Genomic DNA, 22,138 nt, shown 5'->3' on the forward strand with positions numbered 1-22,138 from the left:
TGCAATAGGACAACATCCACCCTCTCTTCTTGAAGATTAGAAAGTACACTTTTCCTCTTGACTGGCAGATGGCTCCCCTTAATGCTCCAGGTACAACATTTATGCACATCATTATCCATAACACACTGTGCCAACATTTCAACTCTAGAGTTTCACATCGAATTACACAACGCTGATTATTAATGAAAAAAAGACTCATTGGGCCGAAAACACTGTACAAACTAAAACTACTACAACTAACAAGCTCTCAAAACTTTCCAAAGCCAAACACATGAAAAACCAAAGAACGAAATAAAATCCAAAATGCCAATGACACTCTATTGGGGAATTTACCCCCCACCACCCATTGGAGACGCTTACATATCTCAAAACTTTATCTTGTGCCCCGCTACCAATATGGAATGCAGGGCAGTTAACAACAAAAATCGGGCTTGAACTGCCCTTCGGTCGGCACTTAGTCATCACAACTACCTTTGTAACTCCCTCCAGCTTGAGCTTCACCCCAGACACAAGCAAAGAAAGAAAAAAAGAGTAGTAATACTAATGAAGAAGTTAAAAATGAGTACTCTACCCATTCCCGGCTATAATTTAACACTGGTTAATAGCAGAAAAATCAACAAAATTTCTTTAAGAGAGAAACATGATTACCTAAATATCCAGCTTACTTTAAAATGTCCATAAAGTTTTCGCTTTCTCTGGAGAGTCAGACGGGTTCACGGATCCATTCAAAGAAATACGGAACACCGCTGGGTATATTAAGGAATACTGAATACTGAGTTCCCTTACTCTTCTCTTGATATCATCAAATGATTTTCTTTCCTGAATCACCACCGCTGAAAAGTCCTAAAGAACATAATCCTGGAGCTCTTGTGGATTCAACTCATCGGATCTCTTCCCTGGGTTCTGGAAGCTTCCATCAGTCTTTGCTTGTCCCAATAACTATGTAATCGTGCAAGGACAGGATTAAGGCGTTGGTATGAGTCTGACCTCCGCACCGTTACCCGATGAACTGTCTCACTCTTCACCCGTCCCTCCTCAGTTTCCAAGTGAAGGAATCGCTGCAGCCAGTTCTTGAAAAAACTCACCAGCTGACCACCTTCTGTCTGCTCCAGCAAACCTACGATGTGAATATTCTTCAGCCTACCCCTGTTCTCGAGGTCGTCATCTTGTTCAGTTAAGGTGCAGACCTGTTTTACAAGGGCGAGGATCCTCTCCTGAGAGGAATCGGTGACGGTCTCTGTCACTGCAGCTCGGCTGTTTCTTCTGTTTCCAAGGCTGTCAAGTTGCTGCTCATGTTTTTGGAGCACGGCTGAGAGCGGCTCTAGCCACGGCTGAACTGTTCTTCAATCATGGCTTCAATCATTTCACGTAACTTGGTTAACTCAGTGACCAAGACCCGGTGAGCAACTGAGTCTATTGAACAAGCAGAGTGGGTTGCAGCGGCGGCCTCAGGTATGCTGAATGCTTCTGACAGGTGTACTGCGTGTTCAGAGTTACTCGATCCTTTCCCATGTTTTGTCACTTCCATTTGACAAACCGGGATTGGTAAAGATTCTATCGCTCTTTTAGCAATGAATTTTAAGTAAATGGCTGGGATGGGGTGGGTTAGAGAACCACTTTGCCTGTGCATTGATGCAGAGCCCAGCAAAGCAGACCTTCTGGATCGCCACCATCTTGTATTTCCCCTTAATATTTTATTGATATTATCATTTCATTTTGCATTATATTCCTGGAGGTTCTAAAGCCGTGTCATTTGATGCCACTGTCTAAATTTCTGCCCACACTGCACATGGCTGCCATTCATCAATGATCCTTAACTCTGTTGTTATTTATGAATCTTCCCTCTGTGCCCCAAAAATATTCAATATCTCTGCCTCCATTGCTCCGTGGGAGAGAGTGTTCCAAAGACTCACAGCTATTTGAGAAAACAATTATAAACATTATGATCTGAGTGTGAGATTAGTTTATTGTGTCTCCTTATCTGAAAAAGGATATGATTACATTGGAAGCAGTTCAGAGATATTTCATTTCACGTATTCCTGGGGTGAAGGGCATATATTATGAAGGCTTTAACAAGTTACTCTTGGAATGAGAGAAATAAAAACATACAAGACCTTGAGGAGAGAGGATTAGGTATAATCCCACTGGGTGTTTGTACAGTCCAAACTTGTTGTCATTTCATAGAACCTCTACAGTGTGGAGGCAGAGCATTCCGTCCATTAAGTCCACACTGCCCCAGCAAGCAGCATCGCATCTTGACGTGCCCCCCCCCCCCAGTCTTATCCAGGTAACCCTGCATTTCCCATAACTAACCCACCTAACCGACGCATCCCTGCGCACTATGGGCAATCCACTTTAAACTGCACATATTTGGGCTGTGGCAGGAAACTGGAGCACTGGGAGGAAACCCACACAGAGACGGGGAGAATGTTCAAACTCCAAATAGAGGGTCGCCCGAGGTTGGGATTGAACCCAGCTCCTTGGTGATGTTAGGCAGCAGTGCGACCCACAAATCCACCATCCTCCTCCGCTAGTTCTGTTCGTAACTTGTGGCGGACTAAAGAAATCTGCCTGACTTGTTCTTATTACTGAATCTCACCCAGTCTAAGACCTTTATCATCAGTCATATCACGAACCTGGTTACATTTAAAATTTGTTGTGAGCAGTGGAGGAGTGGGACTAGAAAAAGAAATAGTGACAACGTCCATCCTCAGTCACAACTGGAGTGAGAAAAAATCACGAAGAGGGAATTCATTCAAGTGGGAATTCTCTTTCCCAGAAGTTTGGGATTGCTGCATCTTTATATTATATCGAGGCTGGTTTCGTCTGATTTTCCATAGACAAGTGAATCAGGGATAATGGTGCGTGGAGAGAAAAGTGCAGCTGGGACCACAATGAGATGAGACACGACCTTATTTACTGGTGGGATAGTGTCAAAGTGACTATTGGTCCACTAGTGTCTCTCAGCCCTGTGTTCTAATGTTCCAATCAGCCCTTCGGACCTGCTACACAGGGGTAAGGTCGAGCCACTCCGATGGTTAGGTGTAGTTTTGGAAATGTACTTGAAAATCCAGGCTGGGTCAGGAAGTGACACCCACCCCCAATCCCTGTTTCCAAACTTCCCCTCTCCACAATTTCTGCCTGAGATGTAAGTTATGTCCCAGATTCGATATGAATAGAGCCCCCTTACCCCACCCAGGGTTAACTCAAACAAATCCTTTGCTCATCCGAATGTATCATTACACAACACAATTTCCAGGAAAATAACCAGTTACTTACCAAAAGCATAACATGGGAAATTAATAAATTCGGCCCCTCAAGCCAGCCCTGTCATTGAATATGTACATGGCTGATCTACTCCAGGTCTAACTCCACTTTCTTGCCGACTCCTTGTATCCCTGTATACCTCTCTGGGTTTGGGAATTCCAGGCATTCACTACCTTCTGAGAGAAGACATCACTTTGCATCTCAGATAGAAATCGATGTTCCACATTCGGTGTCTATGTCTTCGAGTTCGAGACTCCACCCACGAATGGTAACAACGTTTCAAAATGTACCTTACGTAGGCCTCTCTGTGCCTTGTATTTTTCGGCAGTATCACTCCTCATTCATTTAAACCCCAATGAATAATCGCCTCACCAGTTTAGAGATTCACAGTAACGCAACCCTTTTATCCCAGGAACCCGTCTAATGAACCAACCTGGTTACTTGCTGCGTCAGCATGATGACTTTATGCTTCGTACACAGTCTAATCTCTTTGTATGGTCCCTTTCTGGAAGTCCTCTCCATTAAATAACAGCCCGCCCTTTGGTTCTCAGTGTCATCCACAAACCCGGATGTATATTGCACTCAGCTCCCTTCTTCAGAATATTAGTATAGAGTGTAAAAAACTGATGCCATCGGACTGATAGCTGTGGTACTCCAGTAGATACACCTTTATCATGAAGATCCATTAATCCTGACTCTCCGATTTCTATGTGCTCACCAATCATCATCCCATGTTAATACATTATCCATCATCCTACGAGCTTCTGTCTTGTGTAAGAACTTTTGTTTTGTAATACTTTGTGGAAAATCTCTGAAAAGCCTGGTTTCTACCAGATCCCCTTTATCAAGTCCGCTTGTTACATTCTCAGGCATCTCCAGAAATACATTGCATGATTTTACAGGGTAAAGTATAATTTCCCTTTCACAAAACCACACTGACCCTATGCGAGCTTTTCTGAATGTCCATGCTGGCCAGGTTTTCCAAATTAAGCTCGTCCCATCTGCTTTCATTTGGCCCATAGGCCTCTAAATGTTTCCCATTCACATGTTTGTACAAATGAGTTTTAAATGTTGTAGCTGTACTGGCATCTACTACTCTTCCTCTGGCAGCTCATCCCATACCCACACCACCCATGGTATAAAAACGTTGCCCTTTGGTCCATTTTAAATCTTCCCCTTTCACCTTCAACTTCTGCCTACTTTGGTTGAACTCACCCATCCCGTGGAATATATCTTGACTATTCACCCTATCCATACCTCTCATGATTTTACAAACTTCTATAATGTCAGCCCGCAACCTTCTACACTTCACCTGATACAGAACAAGCATTTAAAGATAAATACTGCAAATTTGAAACTATATTAAACATGACAGGTAAACAAGACTCAGCCCAAACTTCATATGGTGATTTGTTTTTCTCCATACTACGATACTAAGGCAGCATGAAATGATTACTAGTGCCAATAAGAAGTCAAACACCTGAAATCCTTTGTCTGAAGGGGGTGATGATCTTGACAGTGAAAACATATTTATGGCCAGATCTATATGATGCCACATAGTCAACATTCTCCATCCTTGCCTCGCTATGACATTGTGTGGTAGTGCCTTCTTTATCTTGCACTCAGTAGAGAGAATCCCTTTCCCCCATTCAAACCTTAATTTAAACCCATTTTATATAATGTTCTCGTTCGCCACTGCGAAAAACCCGCTTATCTTTGCCACACCCTCTTTCCCTTGTCACCCATCCCCCACCTCTGTCAAGGGATTAAAAAGCCAAGTTTCCAATCCTTTTTAGTTCTGAAGAAGTATCACACTGGGCTTGAAATGCTAACGCTGTTTCTCTGTCTCTGCAGATGCTGACAGACCTGCTGAGTTTCTCCAGAAATGAATAGGCACAGAACAAATCTTCACTAAACAAATAACTATGGATACTGGAAATAAAAATTCAAAAATTTCTGGAGACACTGGGACCTTTGTAGAGGGTCACTGGATCTGAAATTTTAACACTGCATTCATTCCAGAAGATGTTGCAACATCTTCAGCAATTTCTGTTTTTGTACAATTTCCAAAGAAGGACGTCAAAGATGCTCAAACATCCTGTCCAACCTGGAGAGCCGTACACTGGGAACTGAACAATAACGCATGGTGACAATTTCCTTGACTCTGAACCACATAAGTCTGTCATCACTGACACTACAGAGCTTTTAATCATGGTCAGGGAGAAAAACAGAGGGAAACACATTCACTTCAAATACAAAAGTTGACATTGTGGAATAGAAACGATTTAGATTATTGCTTTAAATGGATTGAGTCAAAGTAACAAATTCGAGAAGTGACACCAAAAAGAGACCTTCAGCAGAATGAGAATATGAAAATGGAAGTATTGCCGCATCAGAAACTAGAGTAGGTCACAGAATACAGGGCTGATGGGTGAATGGGTCTCGGTGTGAACTGGGGGACAGTCAGTAGAATTGAATTGTAAAGCTGTTTCATTCCATCTCCAACTCTGACATCTCCCTGGCAATGTGAAAAATTACTCAACGATGCCCCATTCCCTAAGAGGAGAACAATTACAATCTGACCAATTACCACCCCCTCAGAACCATCACGATAATCAAATTGGTGGGAGTTTTTTTTGACAGAGCTGTCAAGCTGCACAGAAATAATCTGCTTATTGTGGTTTGCCTTAGGTCCCCATGTGGAGGTGGTGCTGTTGTGGAAATGTCACTGGATTACTAATTCAGACCAGGTTAATTCTCTGGCAGCTAGTGGAAGTTACAAGTAATTAATAAAATAATGAGACCCACGATCTGGTGTCAGTAACAATGATCTTGTGTCCAATGTTAATTGTAAACATCGATCTCCTTCCCCAACGTAATTTCAGGAAGTGAATCACCCGTGCTTTCCTGGTCTGGCCTAAAAGTGGCTCCAGACACACAGACATGTGATAAACTTTATCAATGGTCTCTGAATCGGCCAAGCAAGACACTCAATTGTATCAAACTGCTCCGAGATGTTAAAGTATAAAACTGGACATGACTCCTGGCACCAGCCTCAGTATCGGAAAAGGAAACGGGAAACACCATCCTGTTGACCCTGCAGGATCTCCTTCCTAACATAGAACAATAGAACAATAGAACAATACAACACAGAACAGGCCCTTCGTCCCACGATGTTGTGCCGAACTTCTATCCTAGATTAAGCACCCATCCATGTACCTATCCAAATGCCGCTTAAAGGTCGCCAATGATTCTGACTCGACCACTCCCACGGGCAGCGCATTCCATGCCCCCACCACTCTCTGAGTAAAGAACCCACCCCTGACATCTCCCCTATACCTTCCACCCTTCACCTTAAATTTATGTCCCCTTGTAACACTCTGTTGTACCCGGGGAAAAAGTTTCTGACTATCTACTCTATCTATACCCCTGATCATCTTATAAACCTCTATCAAGTCACCCCTCATCCTTCGCCGTTCCAACGAGAAAAGGCCGAGAACTCTCAACCTATCCTCGTACGACCTATTCTCCATTCCAGGCAAAATCCTGGTAAATCTTCTCTGCACCCTCTCCAAAACTTCTGAGAGCTTGTGAAACATTTACAGAGCTTTCCAACAGACTGCACAGAAACATTGTGAAATGAATAGGCTATTCAACACATTGAGAATTCCCCATGCTATTTCATGGCCAAACATCTCCTGAATGCAGTTACCCCCCTACAATGTTCATATCGTAATTAAACATTATGAAATATAAAATGAGAACTGCTGTAGGGCCTTCTGCCCATCAATTTTGCTCCTCCATTCAATATACAGCAGTTCTCCGATAACACGTGTTTATTAAATACAATTTGACTGCAATGCAATTCATGTACCGTTTTCTATAAAGTGAATTCCCATTCACTGTGACGCGATTCCTTGCCAGGCACCAGCTGAACTGCAAAATCCAGATTCGGGATCTTCTTTCTGCAAATTGCACAGTCAATGCATTCACCAAAACAAGAATGCAATCCGCTCTGCAAGCCTTGAAACTGAGCCTGGAACTGGGAATTGTAGTCTGCATTTAGGAGGAACTTTATTTCAAACCGGGGTGGGGGGTGGGGATAGAATCTTGAGGAGAACTGGAATTCTGCATCACGTGTTCAGTCAGCCTCGCACGCATACTGGTGAAGAGTGTGGTGAAAGGTACACTGCTGTAGTGTGAAAGTTTCACATTTACAGCACAGTTCCATAACAATATGTGATTTAAAGGTTTATTTAGACTGTGCTAGTGTGCGTGTTAGACTAAACTTATTTTTTGTTATTTACTGATAGTTGGGGGGGGGGGGAGCGGAGATGTGCCCCTTACCCTCTTTTCCCCATTGGCTCCATTATTAATATTGCACGATTTTTTACAACACAGTGTTGCACTGGAACACAGACACCGTGTTATTGGAGAACAACCTGGAATGATAACTGATCTTCTATCTTCACACTATATCCTGCTCTCTCCCTATCCCTTTAATTTCCAGAAATCCTTATTTATATTCAGCGCCTTGGCTTCTACAGCCTGATTTGGGTGAGAGCTCCCCAGGGTACTAGTCTCTGAGTGCAGATATTTATTCTCATCACAATGCAGACTGGTCTGCCTGACCCTAATACAGTGACCCCTTGTTTTAGACATCCCAGCCTGGGAAATTATCATCCCTGCTTCCAGTCCGTCTCATACTGTCAGGGTTTTATATATTTCAATGAGATCTCCACTTATTTTCCTGAAGCCCATGGAATACAGGCCCAGTTTCCCCAACTCTGCTCCCACAACAAACCTGTCATCCCAGAAATCAGTTTTCACTGCTCTCCCTCAATGTCAGGATTGTCCTTTACTGGGTGAGGAGGCCGAAACTGCACACAATACTGCGCAATGTTCGAGATGGGGTCCAACTAAGGCCATTACAGTTACAGTAAATGTACCTTACTCCTGCATTCAAATCCCCCTGAAATGAAAGTGAATACACCACTTATCTGCCTAACTGCCTTCTGCTCCTGCAATATTGCTTTCAGTGACTGGTGTACAGGGAGATCCAGATTCTTTTCAATGTTACAGTTCCCCACTTGTTGGGCCTATATAGACTTGTCAGCGTACCAACGCCATTCCCAGTATTGACTTCTGGATTCAGAACTCACTAACCTACATGGACTCAGAGGGCTGCACAGAAATAAACAAAGATGCAGCTTAAGTTCATTTATAGATCAACATTTTTCAACCAATCCCTTTTCAAATGATAGGCTGCCGTTTTATTGTTCACTTCAAAGTACACAATATCTCATCTCTCCCGTTGCTCTCCATCTACCACGTATTAGACCAGTCACTCCACTTGTCTCAATCACCTTGGAGCTTTTTTTACATGCCACTCATACAAGCTAACATCGTTTAGTGCTGTCAGCAGACTTGGGAATATTGCATTTGAGCCTCTCAACCAAAGATATGATGTGTATTGGGAATTGCTGCATCCCAAATCCCAATCATTTTTATATCCTCCAAGCCTTCCATTCAAAAACATGGTTTTAATCTTACTCACTGTTTCCTGCCAGCTCTCCCATTCTAACACTATGACCATGTATTAGCCCCAGTCCTGCAGGATTTTAATTCGCACAATAGGCTTAGGGCTTTATCAAAAATCTTTCTGAGATTCCAATCGTATTGCGTTGATACCTTCTCCATAATTTTGCTAAAATCCACTTTCTCAAATATGATTCTTATTTCATAAGTTACTGTTGACTTTGTCTATGACTATTAATTTCAGTCCATTACTTTCTCTAAAACTGCATAGTTCCTAATTTCATTATATTCCCTTTTTCTCACCAGACTAACGTTCCCTAGTATTGTTGGGAAGCTTTCTTTTTTGTTTTGTTTTCTTCTGTGAAGGCACAACTAAGTATTTGCTCCATAGTTCTGCTATTTCCCTGTCCACAATTCTCTGGTATCAGACTGCAAGAAAGCTGCACCTTTTTCTCTTTATTTTGCCATTGACATATTTTCAGAAGATATTACAAGTTCACGCATATAAACTTTGATAAGATATTCTTCAGAAACCTATCAATTCCTAACTTAAGCTAGTCAATGATTGACCTTCCACAGCCATACAATTACAGAAGCAGAGACTCTGTACCATCAGAAATACAGACCCACTTTCTGACACAAGACCCGTACCGTGAGTCGTATGGCATTTCAAGTGCACAACCATGTATATTATAATGGTTGTGAGGTTACCATGACAACTCATCTCTCAAGAAGTGCATTCCAGACCCCAACACCCTCTGGGTGAAAAACCGTCCTCAAATCTTCACTAAACTTTAAATCCTTCACTTTAAAAGTGTGGCCATTTGACGAAAAGGAACAACTGCTGTCTATTCACCCTATCCATGTCCCTCGTAATCCTGTCCTTCAGAATCACGGTCCCCTCATCCTTCTCCGCTCCAAACTAGACAACCCGAGCTTATCCAGTTGCTCTCCATAGCTGATATGTTCCATCCCAGGGAACATCCTGGTGAATCTCCTCTGCACCCTGTCCAGTGCAATCACATCCTTCCTCTAATGTGGCTCCCAGAACTCCACAAAGTATTCCATCTTGGCCTCACCTAAGTTCTGCATTGCTCTTTTAATCTATGCCTCGATGTATTATGGCTGTGTTTACGCTCCCCTATGCTTTCTCAAAAAATTATTAACCACTCTAGTCACATTCAGGGATGTGTGTAGAAACACCCTCTGAGCTTCCTGGTGTGCTGCCATTCATTGAGTCCTCCCCTGTCTGGTTCCTTCTTCCAAAGTGTATCAACTCATGTTTATCAGGGTTACATTCCATCTGCCATTGATCTGTTCATCTGACCATTCCATCTTCCGGTAACATAGGGCCTTTCTCCTTACTGCCAACCACCCGACCAATGATTGTATCAAACACAAACTTACTTATCAACACCACACCCCCCCCCCCCCCACCGCTACCGGTCCATATACACAGCTCCATCATTTATGAATACCACAAATAATAAAGTTAAAAATCACACAATATCAGCTTATAGTCTAACAGGTTTATTCGGAGGCACTAGCTTTCAAAGCGCTGCTTCTTCACCACGTGGTTGTGCACTTTGAAAGCTCATGCCTCCGAATAAACCTGTTGGTCTATAACCTGGGGTTATGTGATGTTTAGCTTTGTCCACTCCAGTCCAACACCAGCACCTCCAAATCACAAATAATAAAGGACACATCTCTGATCCCCATGGTGCACCATTGGACACTGGCCTCCAGTCATACAGACAGCCTTCTACCACCACCCTATGTTACCTAACACTAAAGTTGATTTGGATGCAACTTGGCAAGTCACTAATGTGTCCTACCTGTTGTCTTGTTATCCTGTTCCGCTTGACAGACTTGTAGAACATCTGGAGATTCTCCCTAATCTTAATTGCCAGCAGGTTTCTATACCCCTGTGTTAGTCCGTCCACTCCAAGTGAAGAATTTCCTCCTTATTGCAGTCTTCAATGGCCTGTCCCAGATCCTTGCATTATTTGCCTTGAATGTGGAAAAGACAGCAAGGGAAGCAGTCTGTTATTTTCCAACTTGTCATATGTTTTGTGAATTTTCTGATTTCACTGTGACCCACCTCTCATTCTTTGATACTTTAGAAAACATAGGCTGAGTTTCCACATCAGGCAATCTCACCATCTGAAAGATTAATCTCGAGAATGTCCATTGCACTTCCTCTGTGGTCAGTATATTCTTTCTGAGACTCGGTCACCAAAACTGTGCACAATACTTCAGGTACAGTCCCACCAACACGCTGTCAAACTGCTTCAACATGTCTTTACATCAATGTTCGGACTCTTTTAAATGAAGGCGAACCAAACTTTAACTTTCCACTGACATATATTCCTCCAAATACCCATCACATTCATTGAGTTTACAAACTCATTGTTTGAATTCTCATCGAAACCCTTCCGAAAATCCAATATATGCCACTTCTATTGGTTCCCCATTATCTATGCTGTAAGAAACAACTTCAAATTATTCCGAAGTTTATCAAGTTTCTTTAACAGAAATGGATGTTGATACTCTCCAGTGTTGCTGTTAATTTCTACATATCAAAAATCTCATCCTTTGTAATATATTCCAACAGTTTCCCTAGAGATTTCACGTTAGTTAGTCTGCAGTTCTCCAAACTATGTATTTTTCCCTTTGTAGCTGCTTGGATCCCTTCCACCCATCTACAAAGCTTGTCTCACGTTTACTAACTTCCATTTATCTGCAATGATTTTTGGTCTCTGCAGAATGTACAGGAAAATGAAACACAGTCATCGACAGCGCAATTAATACTTCTAGTGGTCATTTATTTCTGACATTTTGATAGGAAGTACATCTGTTTCGTCAGACTTAGCAATGCTCAATCCAGCTCCATGTTCAAGTACTACCTTGTTACTAATATGAATTTACTTTATTTCTTTAGCTGCCGAAGGCCGATATGATCACTTGGTATTTCTGGATCTTCCTGCATGAAGACAGATGCAAAGTAACTGGTTCTTTTCTTGGCCATTTCCCTATTCTCCACAATGACCTCTCCTCTCCCGATTACAAATTTCCACATTTGACCTTGCTTTTATTTTGTTTCGTTTGAAATATAGATCGTCGACTGATGCAGTCATTGTGTTCCTGTTCGTTAGCATGCACGTTCTCTTTTTGATTTCCTTATCAGTTTCATGGCCTTCCTTGTCTGGATCGTTAATTTCTGAGAATTTTCAGGTTTCCACAATATCTGGAATTATTCTGAAGTCACTTCCCATGATTAATATATTTTCTAATTTGTTATGTTAACCATCATTGAGTCACTTTCCCTTTCTTTGGTGTTCGTACCTGAAATATATCGACATATTTTTCAGACTTTGCAGTATTCATATAAATCTCCTGGTCCTGACCAGATATATTCAGGAACACTGCAGAAGGATAGAGAAGAAATTGCGGATGTCCTGGTTGGCTCTTTTCCATCATCGCTGGCCAACGACTGAGATCCTGGACGACTGGAGGGTAGCAAATGCTGAACCCTTATTCAAGAAAGGCTACAAAGATAAACCTGGGAACCAAAGGCCAGTAAATCTAAAATCTAGTAGGTAAGTTACTTGAGAAGGTTCGGAGAGATTGGATATACATGCATTTGGAACGGCAGAGTATGGTTTGGAGTAAGATTAGAATGGTACTGGAAAAGCAGATGAGGTCAGGCAGCATCAGAGGAACAGGAAAATCGGTGTTTCGGGCAAAAGTCCTTCATCAAATTCGGCATGGTTTTGTGCATGGGAGATCATGACTCACAAATTTGTTGGAGTTCTTTGATGAAGTGACCAGCAACGTTGAGGAAGGCAGGATGGTATACATGGATAAAGGGAGGACTGCAGATGCTGGAGATCAGAGATGAAAATGTGTTGCTGGAAAAGCGCAGCAGATCAGGCAGCATCTAAGGAGCAGGAGAATCGACAGTGCAGGCATGAGCCCTTCTTCGGGATTCCTGAAGAAGGGCTCATGCCCGAAACGTCGATTCTCCTGCGCACGATGGTATACATGGCCTAGATGGATTCCAGTAAGACCTTCAGTAAGCTTCCACATCGTACACAGCTCTGGAAGGTTAGATCACATGGAATTGAGGGGGAACTGGTAAATTCGATACAAAACTGGCTTGATGGTAGGAAGCAGAGGGTAATACGGGAAGAATGCTGGTCAGACTGGAGATCTGTGACTATTGGAATAGCTCAGGTGCTCGTGCTGGGACCACTACATGTTACATATATCTATGATTTAGATGAGAATGTACTGGCATGATTTGTAAGTATGAAGACAACGCTAAAATGGGCAGCATCATACAGAGTTAGGAAGGTTACCAGAAATTTAGAAATTACAGCAAACCCTTGATCAGCTGGGGAAGTGGGCTGAGAAATTGCAAATGGACTTTAATATAGATCAGTGAAAGCTCTTGCATTTTTGCAAGTCAAATCAAGTTTGGAGTTTCATGGTGAACGGTTGGGTCCTAAGGACTGTAGTGGAACAGAGGGACCTTGGAATTCAGGTGCATGTTTCTCTGAAAGATGATTCAGAGGTAGAGAGGGCAGTGAAGAAAGCTTTTGGCACACTGGCCTTCATCAGTGTATATCACTGAGTTTCGAAATTAAGGAGTTACGTTGCAGCTATACAGGATGCTGGTGAGACCATACTGGTAGCGTTATGTTCAGTTTTGTTCACTGGGAGGCAAGCAATGGTTGTTGAAGTCATAGATGTTATTAAACTGGAAAGAGTGCAGGACAAATTTACGACAATGTTGCCGTCTCAATGATCTGAGTTATAGGGAGAAGTTGGATAAGCTCGGACTTTTTACTTTAGCGTGTATGAGACTGAGGGGGATCTGATATAAGTATGTAAAATTATGACAGGCATGGTCATTGTGAATAAACTCAGTCTTGTGTTCCCAGTGTAGGGCAATCACAGACTAGAGGGAATCAGTTTAAGGCCAGAGGGAAAAGAATAAAAGGGAACCTGAGGAATAAAAGGGAACCTGAGGAAGAACTTTTTAAACAGTGGCTGGTACGCATATGGAATGAGCTACCAGCAGAAGAGGTTGAGTTGGCTACTTTCACAACCTTTAAAAGGCATTTGGCCAAATACACGGATAGGAAAGTATTACAAGGATACAGGCCAATGACAGAGAAGTCGGGGTAGCGTGGATGGACATTTTGTTGGAATAGATTATATTGGACCAAATGGTCTGTCTCCGTGCTGCTGGACTCTATGACTCTAACAATCATTGCTTGCCTCCCACTGAATGTTATATTGTACTTTCCCAAATTACTGGAGCAAACTTGACCCTCTAGCCTCCGGGCTTCCATGATGTTTAACCAGAACGATCAAGCATTCCATATTGTATGCAAACACCGTGTAAAATCCACCTAATTAACGTCACTATTCCTTAAAAGCTGCTTCAGTACAAGGTTATTAATTCGTCATTCTGACCACACAACACCAAATCCTGCTCTCTAATTTGCTTCACAACATACTCTTCAACCCACTTCATATACACTTACGGAATTTATTTTACACAACAGGAGCAGTCACTTCGTTAATGTAGTTTATATGCAGCTTGAGATCATCCAATAAGACTGCGGTATCCACAATACTTGCCTTTCTAATTTCCAGAGCATGTGATGCTGTGATTGTCTGCAGCCGTTTGGTTTGGATATGTAACACTCCAATATTTGCTTCTCATTCCCATTTGTAAGCTCTACCCAAACTGATTCTGTGGAAGCTGAGGGACAGGTCTTTGTCATTCATAGTGCTAGACTTGGACAAGACATTCGAGGAGACTCACCTCGACGCTGAGATGATCCGAAGAAATGTCCATCAATACAGGACAAGCATCAATATCCTCCCCACTCTGTCAGGATAAAGGTCACCATATTCTCTCTGCTTCCTCACACTCACTGTATATCTGTTATAGCACCTACCCACAGACAATCCTCATGCTCTATCTCCAAATAAGGCTCAGGCACTACTACTAGCACTATTTAATTCAGCACCTTCCTTCCCACACTTTCTCTGTCACCTACGCAATAACTCTCACACTAATAATACTATATGGATTCAAAACTGTCGACTGACTCATTAGGACACCTCAAAATTTCCCCCAGCCCCACTTCCACCAGCAATAACAGCAGGGCCACCCACTCCTGCCCTCACTCCCTCCCTCCCTTTCTCCCATTCCAAGAGAAACAGCCTGAAATAGGACAGAAATGGCCAAGCCTTGTGGTGGAGTTCCCAATATCCATTCCCTCACCCACCTATCGCCCGCCATGTGGGGAGGACCCTAGTACAAGATGGAGTGGACTGGGACGCCTCACGTGGAGTTTCTGAAACATCCACGTCCCACCAACCGATTAAGGAGCAGTGCTCAGTGAAAGACAATTCTCACTTTAAACCCACTGGCAATTCCAACGATAGTCCTTTCACTCCCCCCAAAAAACACAGATACCTCACTGCACAGTGATGCAGACACAGACATACACAAAATTATTGTTAAACACCCCAATATACGAACAAACACAATACACACAAGGGGATAGGCATGCACACGCTTAGAAACACACACAGACATATAGTCACACACAAATAGGCACAAACACAGAGAGAAATACACAGGCTGGTACACAGAAGGGCAGACGTAGACACACAAATGTACAGATGACAAGCAGATGAACGCACATACGCGCACACAGACACAAACTCTATTGTCATTAAGGCACAAATAGATGAGCTTTTGACTTGTAAGGGTATCAATGATCCTCGGGGAAGGCAGGATAATGAGGTTGAGGAACATATAAGAAATTATTGAATGGCATATCAGACTCTATTGGTCGAATAGCCTCATTATGCTCCTTTTTCGTGTTCATGTGGTGTTATGCTATCAGGTGTTCTCTTCCCGAGACAGCAGCAGAGGCTGGGTTTGATACATATTTTATTGGACAGGGTCAGTGGAAATGTGGGACAGGTTTTGAGTCGGGAATGATTTATGTTTATTCCTAATTAGTCTCTCTTATGTCTGAAAAGAGGTGGTGATTTGTTGTTCAGTTAACCCAGTTTTAAAATAACAGGTCCCACAATGAAATAAGGACGTCCCTTTCACTTTAGTGTTGTGCTACCTGTGGTGTCCTCATCCTCAGGGAGCAGTGAAGACTCGGTTATTGAAGATATTCAAGGCTGAGCGCGACTAACCTTTGCTGGACAGGAGAATCAATGTTTAATAGGAACAGATAGGATACGGATGGTCAGACACACTTGGATCAGCAATGAGCATTCCGAATGGTGCAGTCAAATAGCGCTGCTGCCCCTACGCCATGTTTTGTTCCTCAATGTTTATTTTCAGGCTGCAAAGGGTTACCTGATGGAGTGCCTTAGAGATCACTGTGGGGTCATCAATGACCAATAGTCCGTATCAAAGATCTGGAGGAAGGGGAGGGAATGGCTTGGAGTTCAATTAGATCATACACAAAATGGTCATTCAATGTGTCATCAAATGGAGTTAGTGAGTCTGCAATGTGATACAGGCAGGGAAGGTTAGTGAGCAAACCTTCATCAGAAATTACATAAGGTAAGTTGTCTATTTTGGCATGAAGGTCAAAATAATGGTAAACAATTTAAATGGAGAGAGATTGCCGAACTCTGTGATACAGGCGGTTTCCATGTTTCTGGGACATGAATCATATGAAGTCAATCCGCTGATGCAGAATGTGATTTGGAAGGTAAGTGGAATGATGCTGTTTTTGGCACAAGGTATCTGGTTTAACCGCAGGGATGTTTTATTGCATCTGTGCAGGTCGTTGCTGAGACCACACCTGATGCACTGTGTGCAGGTTTGATCCCCTAATCTAAAATGAAAGGATTTAATTATTTTCGAAGATTTTCAAAGAGGTTTCCCTTCACTCATTCCTGTATGCCGGCCTTTCGTTATGGTGTATAATCAGTTTCGATCTTAGCTGAGAAATAGTATTGAACAATCCATGACTTTCTGAAAAGTGTATGAACTGGATGCACAGTCAGGGAGACTAAAGCAAGAGAATAAATTTTAAGAAAAAGATGATTGATATTAACAAACATACTATGAAGACACCTACCGATATTTACAAATTACCCAGACACATGTAAGCATGTCTTCAAATTATAAAATGTGGACTTTTTTTACGATCTAAAGGAATTGTGTACAACAAGAGCAATGACGCACTTGCCTAAAATCCATAATCAGGTTTTCCTTAGAATGTTCCAGTGGAGCACATCTGGACCAGTTTCCTGTTCAATTGACTTTATTATATGTGTCAACACAGAGAGGGATAAAAATGTTCCCTGGCTGAAAAGCAGCAGCCAATTGATCTCTCTCTCTTACTTTGTTCCGCCTGATAGCAAAGTGTGAGACCATAAAATCCCTGAGTTATCTGTACCAGTTGTGAAGGATTCCTGGTAAGGATTCAATGGAATCTCTCCACTTCCTGAAACAAAGGGAATTCTGCCAAATCCAACTATTCCAGAATGAAATCCAACTACCAGTAGCTTGTCTGAGAAGAATAATTTCAAAGCAGAATACCGTTTGGGGCACTCTATCATTTTATCATTTGTTATGAGTTCAATTTTCTGTGTCTTATATTTTTCTAGAAATTGACCTACTCTGAGACCTATATCACTGGCCACCTGTCTAAACTGGTTGCATTTAAGATTGGTGTAACCAGTGGAGGAGTGGGACTCGAAAAGGAAACAGTGACCCTCCAACATTGGTTGGAACACAAATTAGAGATTTTCAAAGGGCTGTCAAGTGGGAATTCCCTTCCCCAGAAGTTTGTAGTGCCCAGATGTCTGCATTTATTCAACGTTGATTTTAGTGACATTTGACAGGCAAATGAATTTAGGAAAATGGTATATAGACAGAAAAGTGCTGCTGAGACCACAATCATATCACCCATGATGTCTATGCATGGTGGAGCGGTGGCAAAGTTTCTAATGGCCCACTCCTGCTGTTCAGTCCTATGTTCATATGTTCCATTTAACGCCTCACAGCTGCTGCAAGGAGCAGATGGAGCCCACTTACTTCAAATACCTTGTCCACAGTAACACAGGATCTCATTCAGTCCCTCCTGATTGTCACACACGTTTGGGTGTGGGTTAGAAAAGACTGCTCTCGTCTCTATAGAGTATGCCCTCTCGACAACTTGTGCTTCATTTGTTGGTCATGGTGTAGACCCAGATTCACTGTGATTGCAGCCCCTATACCTCACACAGGGATGACTCACAAAATACTTTGTTCTCTCTGATTGCAACGTTCAATAACAGACCGTTCAGGAAAATTACAGCCATTAATTTTGCAATTGCAGGATATGAGGACATAAGGAACAGGATCAGGTAATGCGGACGATTAAGCCGTTGTATACCATCAACCATCATGGTTAATCTACTGTTGACATTAACTCCTTTTAATGCTCAATTCTTCACACTCCTTAGCTCTCTGACAGTTCAAAATCCATCTACCTTCTCCTTAAATACTTTCAGTGATGTAGCTCCCATAACTTTCTAGCCCAGATAATTCCTGACAGCGATTACCCTCTGTGAGAGGAAAACACTCCCTGTACATACACCGTCACCTATTAATATGAACAAGAGGTGAACGCAGGGATTCAGGAAAGAGTGAATGGCCTTGATATCAAGACAGTATTTGACGGAGGATGGCATCGGGACCACCTACTTATTTGAGCTGAATGGGAATCAGGTGTAAACTTCCACTTGTCTGGGTCTTTCAGAGCACAAAGAAAGATGTTTGTGGTTGGTGGCCAATAATCCTTTCAGTTCCGGGACATCTCCTCACGTTAGCCTCCTCAGCACAAACACCTTCAGCTGTTCCATCAATGTCTTTCCCCATCATAAGCTCTGAAGTTGGGATGATGACTGAAGATCACACAATGTTCAGAATATTTTGTCCCCGACCACAAGAAGAGGGACAGCACATTCAATCCTCCTGCCTGTTCCACAGGAAGAGAAGGGTCAGTATATCGAGCTGTTAAACAAGAACAGGCAGAGGCCAATCAAACACTTTAATCTCATCCATGAGACAAGGAGGAGGCTATTCAGCCCCACGAGATAGTTATACAGTAACAGGAGGGTGTCAGTGATACACCAATATGACAAACCAATGAAACCGAGAATGCACTGATAGAGGAATCCATGATGTTAATCATGGTTCCATTGTTTGCAGAACGTGTGCTACTTTAACAAGATTTGCTGGCAGTGAGGAGGTAAGTCAACTATTTTGTGTCAAGTCTCAAGCAGGCATCTTCCATCTCCGAGAAGACACACCCATGTTCTCCATGGAGGTCAGAAGCTGCAGGGAAGAGTTAACTCTTTTATAATGAAGGTATTGCGGCTGTTGTCAGGATTATGGATAACATGACGTTCATTGCAGGATCACGCACCAATTGGACTGTATTAATGTTTGGAGATTTTATTCAAAAGCCTGGACCCCTCTCTCTCTCCTGTCAATTGAAATAGGGAGTGGGTTTGGTTGGGTCGATCATTCTCAAAGGCTCTTAAACTATCGATAATCATGTAACCCAAGTGAAAAAAAATGTCATCTGAATTTATCACCGTATCAGTGTCTGTTTAGATCATCATGAGTGATTGTCCATCCCCCTTAAGGTTCAATGCAATCACCTCTTATTCTCTCACGGAGTTTCACTTTCTGTTCATGGTGCCATCATCCCAGGGATTAGTCTGGTGAAATGTGAGAGAAAGTCAATCTACAGTACCCCAAATCTGCCTCAACAATACTCTTAGGGATGATCGTAATAATTCCCTTCTCTCACTTAGGCATCGCCGTTTTTTTCCTGTGCCACAAAACACCATTCCTTCTCTATGCCCTAGACTGACACGGAATTTGTAAGTTCATTACAGCTGTATGACAGCATCAATAAAGGTAGTACCAGAGATGTCTATGGAGATGTGCATCACTTTCGGGGAGTATTTCAATGAGATTGAATACACCCAAAATAGGCGATGATCACCTACCTGAATGGAAGTGAGCTGTAGGAATACGGGAAACAAAAGAAGGGAGCTATCTTTACTTCTGGTCTTCTCTCACAGGATGTATGCAGCCCTGGTCAGGGCAACATGTTATGCCAATCTTGAACTGAGTGGCAGGTTCAGCTGCTCCACAGGACAGTAAAGAGTAAAACGCATAGCTATGGGTTGTAGTGTTACAACACAGGATAAATATTCCTGCTTAATTAAAACCAGCAACAGAGAAAAGATCTATCCCATGCAGTAATCTGTGATAATTCTAGATTCCAAATCTATTTAAAGTAAAAATTAACAACTTTATTTCTTAAAGTCTATCAGTGAATAATAAACGAACGACTATTTGCAACTTCTTCCTCTAACCGGTCTTTGACCTTCCCCCTCCACAATACTAGTCCAATAAGACTCCTAATTAAGATTTACAAAACAAGACTTCTTATCCCAAAACCAGGAAGCTTTCGGTTCTTCTCCATATTCCTGCCTTCTTTTCTTCTTGTGAATTCTGCTTCACTAGTTATTCATCAATAAAAGTACAATTAGTAGAGCGTTTCTTCAGGCAGTCTTTGCCTTCTGGTAGCTTGGCAGTTCTCCATTGAACTGTTCAATTTTCGACAGTCTTGTACCCCAAACCGTCGGATAATGTCATTGGCTTTTAAGATTGTCAATATATTAAATTCAAACTCGATTGGAGGTGGGTTCTTTCGGATATAATTTAAACTGTTTGGCTGAATAGGTTTTTGTCTCGAGACAATGAGCTAAACGAGTTGTTACATTATATCTATTTTTCCAAACACTTGGTGCTGTCAGGTGGCTATTGCTGACTTTTAATTCTCATCAAGGTACCGTACACCCACATGTTCATCACCAAAGTCACACGGAAACCTGACTAGGGAAGCATGACACACATTGATTTCACGAAAGGACTTGAGTCAAGCAGATGGGTTTTTAATAATAAATCATAATGGTTACTTTTAAATTCCACCAATTTCCTTCATGTTATAACAACTGACTATTATTCTGTGGCTCTCGATTATGAGTCAATGGATTGACCACCAAAAACTCTTTTCCCATAGGTGCAGAGAAAAAGTTAAATATCCTCAAGAGCAGTTATTGAGTGACAGACAAGCGGTTCAAAAGAACTTGAAACAATTGCATCCGGATTGAACAAAGGCACAAATATAATTGGTTGAAATATTAGAGAAGTGGTGAGACAAGTTGCTATTTCACCCAGAGTTATGATAGGGATCTGGGAGTCACTCATGGAAGCAGATTACAGGCAGAAACTCTCAAAACATTAGACAAAGGTGCCTGGATCTGCACCTGAAGGCCGAAAGTCTCCGGGAGACAGAACTAGGGCTTTTTGAAAACGTTACTTCTTGTCCAGTGCAGACAGTGATCTCCTCTATACTGTGCTATTTTCTGAAGTTTTCAAATGTTACTAACATCTGACAGGATCAATAAGTAGGGATGAGGGAGAGGGCCGGGAGGAGCAGTATGTAAATTGATTAGCATCACAATAATACTGCTCCCATTCTTTATAAACAATGCTACTTCACTGTGTTGGCCTTTTTGTCCTTCCTGTACAAATGGGGAAATCTTTGATTATCCAGTTCTCAGTCGTGGTCCCACTGCAGCCCCATCTCCATAATGACAGATACCTGACCTGGTTCATATTATTTAAAGCTACCATTTCATTGGCCGTTTTGAAACGGTAGTAACGAATTCAGGGATGTCAGCAAGCACAGAGCCCAGGATGGTTGTAGGGTCCAGAGGAGGTTACAGAGATAGGAAGGTGTGTAAGGGCTGGGGCATACTACAGGGATATGGGTTGTTCTAAAGGTGGAAGGAGATTGCAAAGACAAGAATAGTTTAGATTTTAGTTGAAGTGAAAATGGAGCTGGACCAGCCAGATAAATATTCTGGCTACAAGAGCCCTATAGAGAGAAACCCTCCCTGAAACCTGATAAAAATATTACCTGAACAATTTATCACATGATATAGCATTCCTTGTCTCTGCACCAGAAATAAACATTCTGTCCACTGTGCCTAATAACGGCCAGTCTTTGGAACATCCTTCATGTTCCATGACCCTTCCCACTTCTATAAACCAACTGTTTTTTTACAAACACTCCTATTTGTGCCCTATGAAGTTCCCTGCTTCAAAACCCTCTTCTTCCTTATGGAGACGATATCACACAAATGGTGATCGAGTTTTTGGAAAGCGGTGAGAGATTAGTAAGAGACGTTCTGGGTGGAG

Source organism: Chiloscyllium punctatum, chromosome 30 (genome assembly GCF_047496795.1).
Source record: "Chiloscyllium punctatum isolate Juve2018m chromosome 30, sChiPun1.3, whole genome shotgun sequence".
NCBI lineage: Eukaryota > Metazoa > Chordata > Chondrichthyes > Orectolobiformes > Hemiscylliidae > Chiloscyllium > Chiloscyllium punctatum.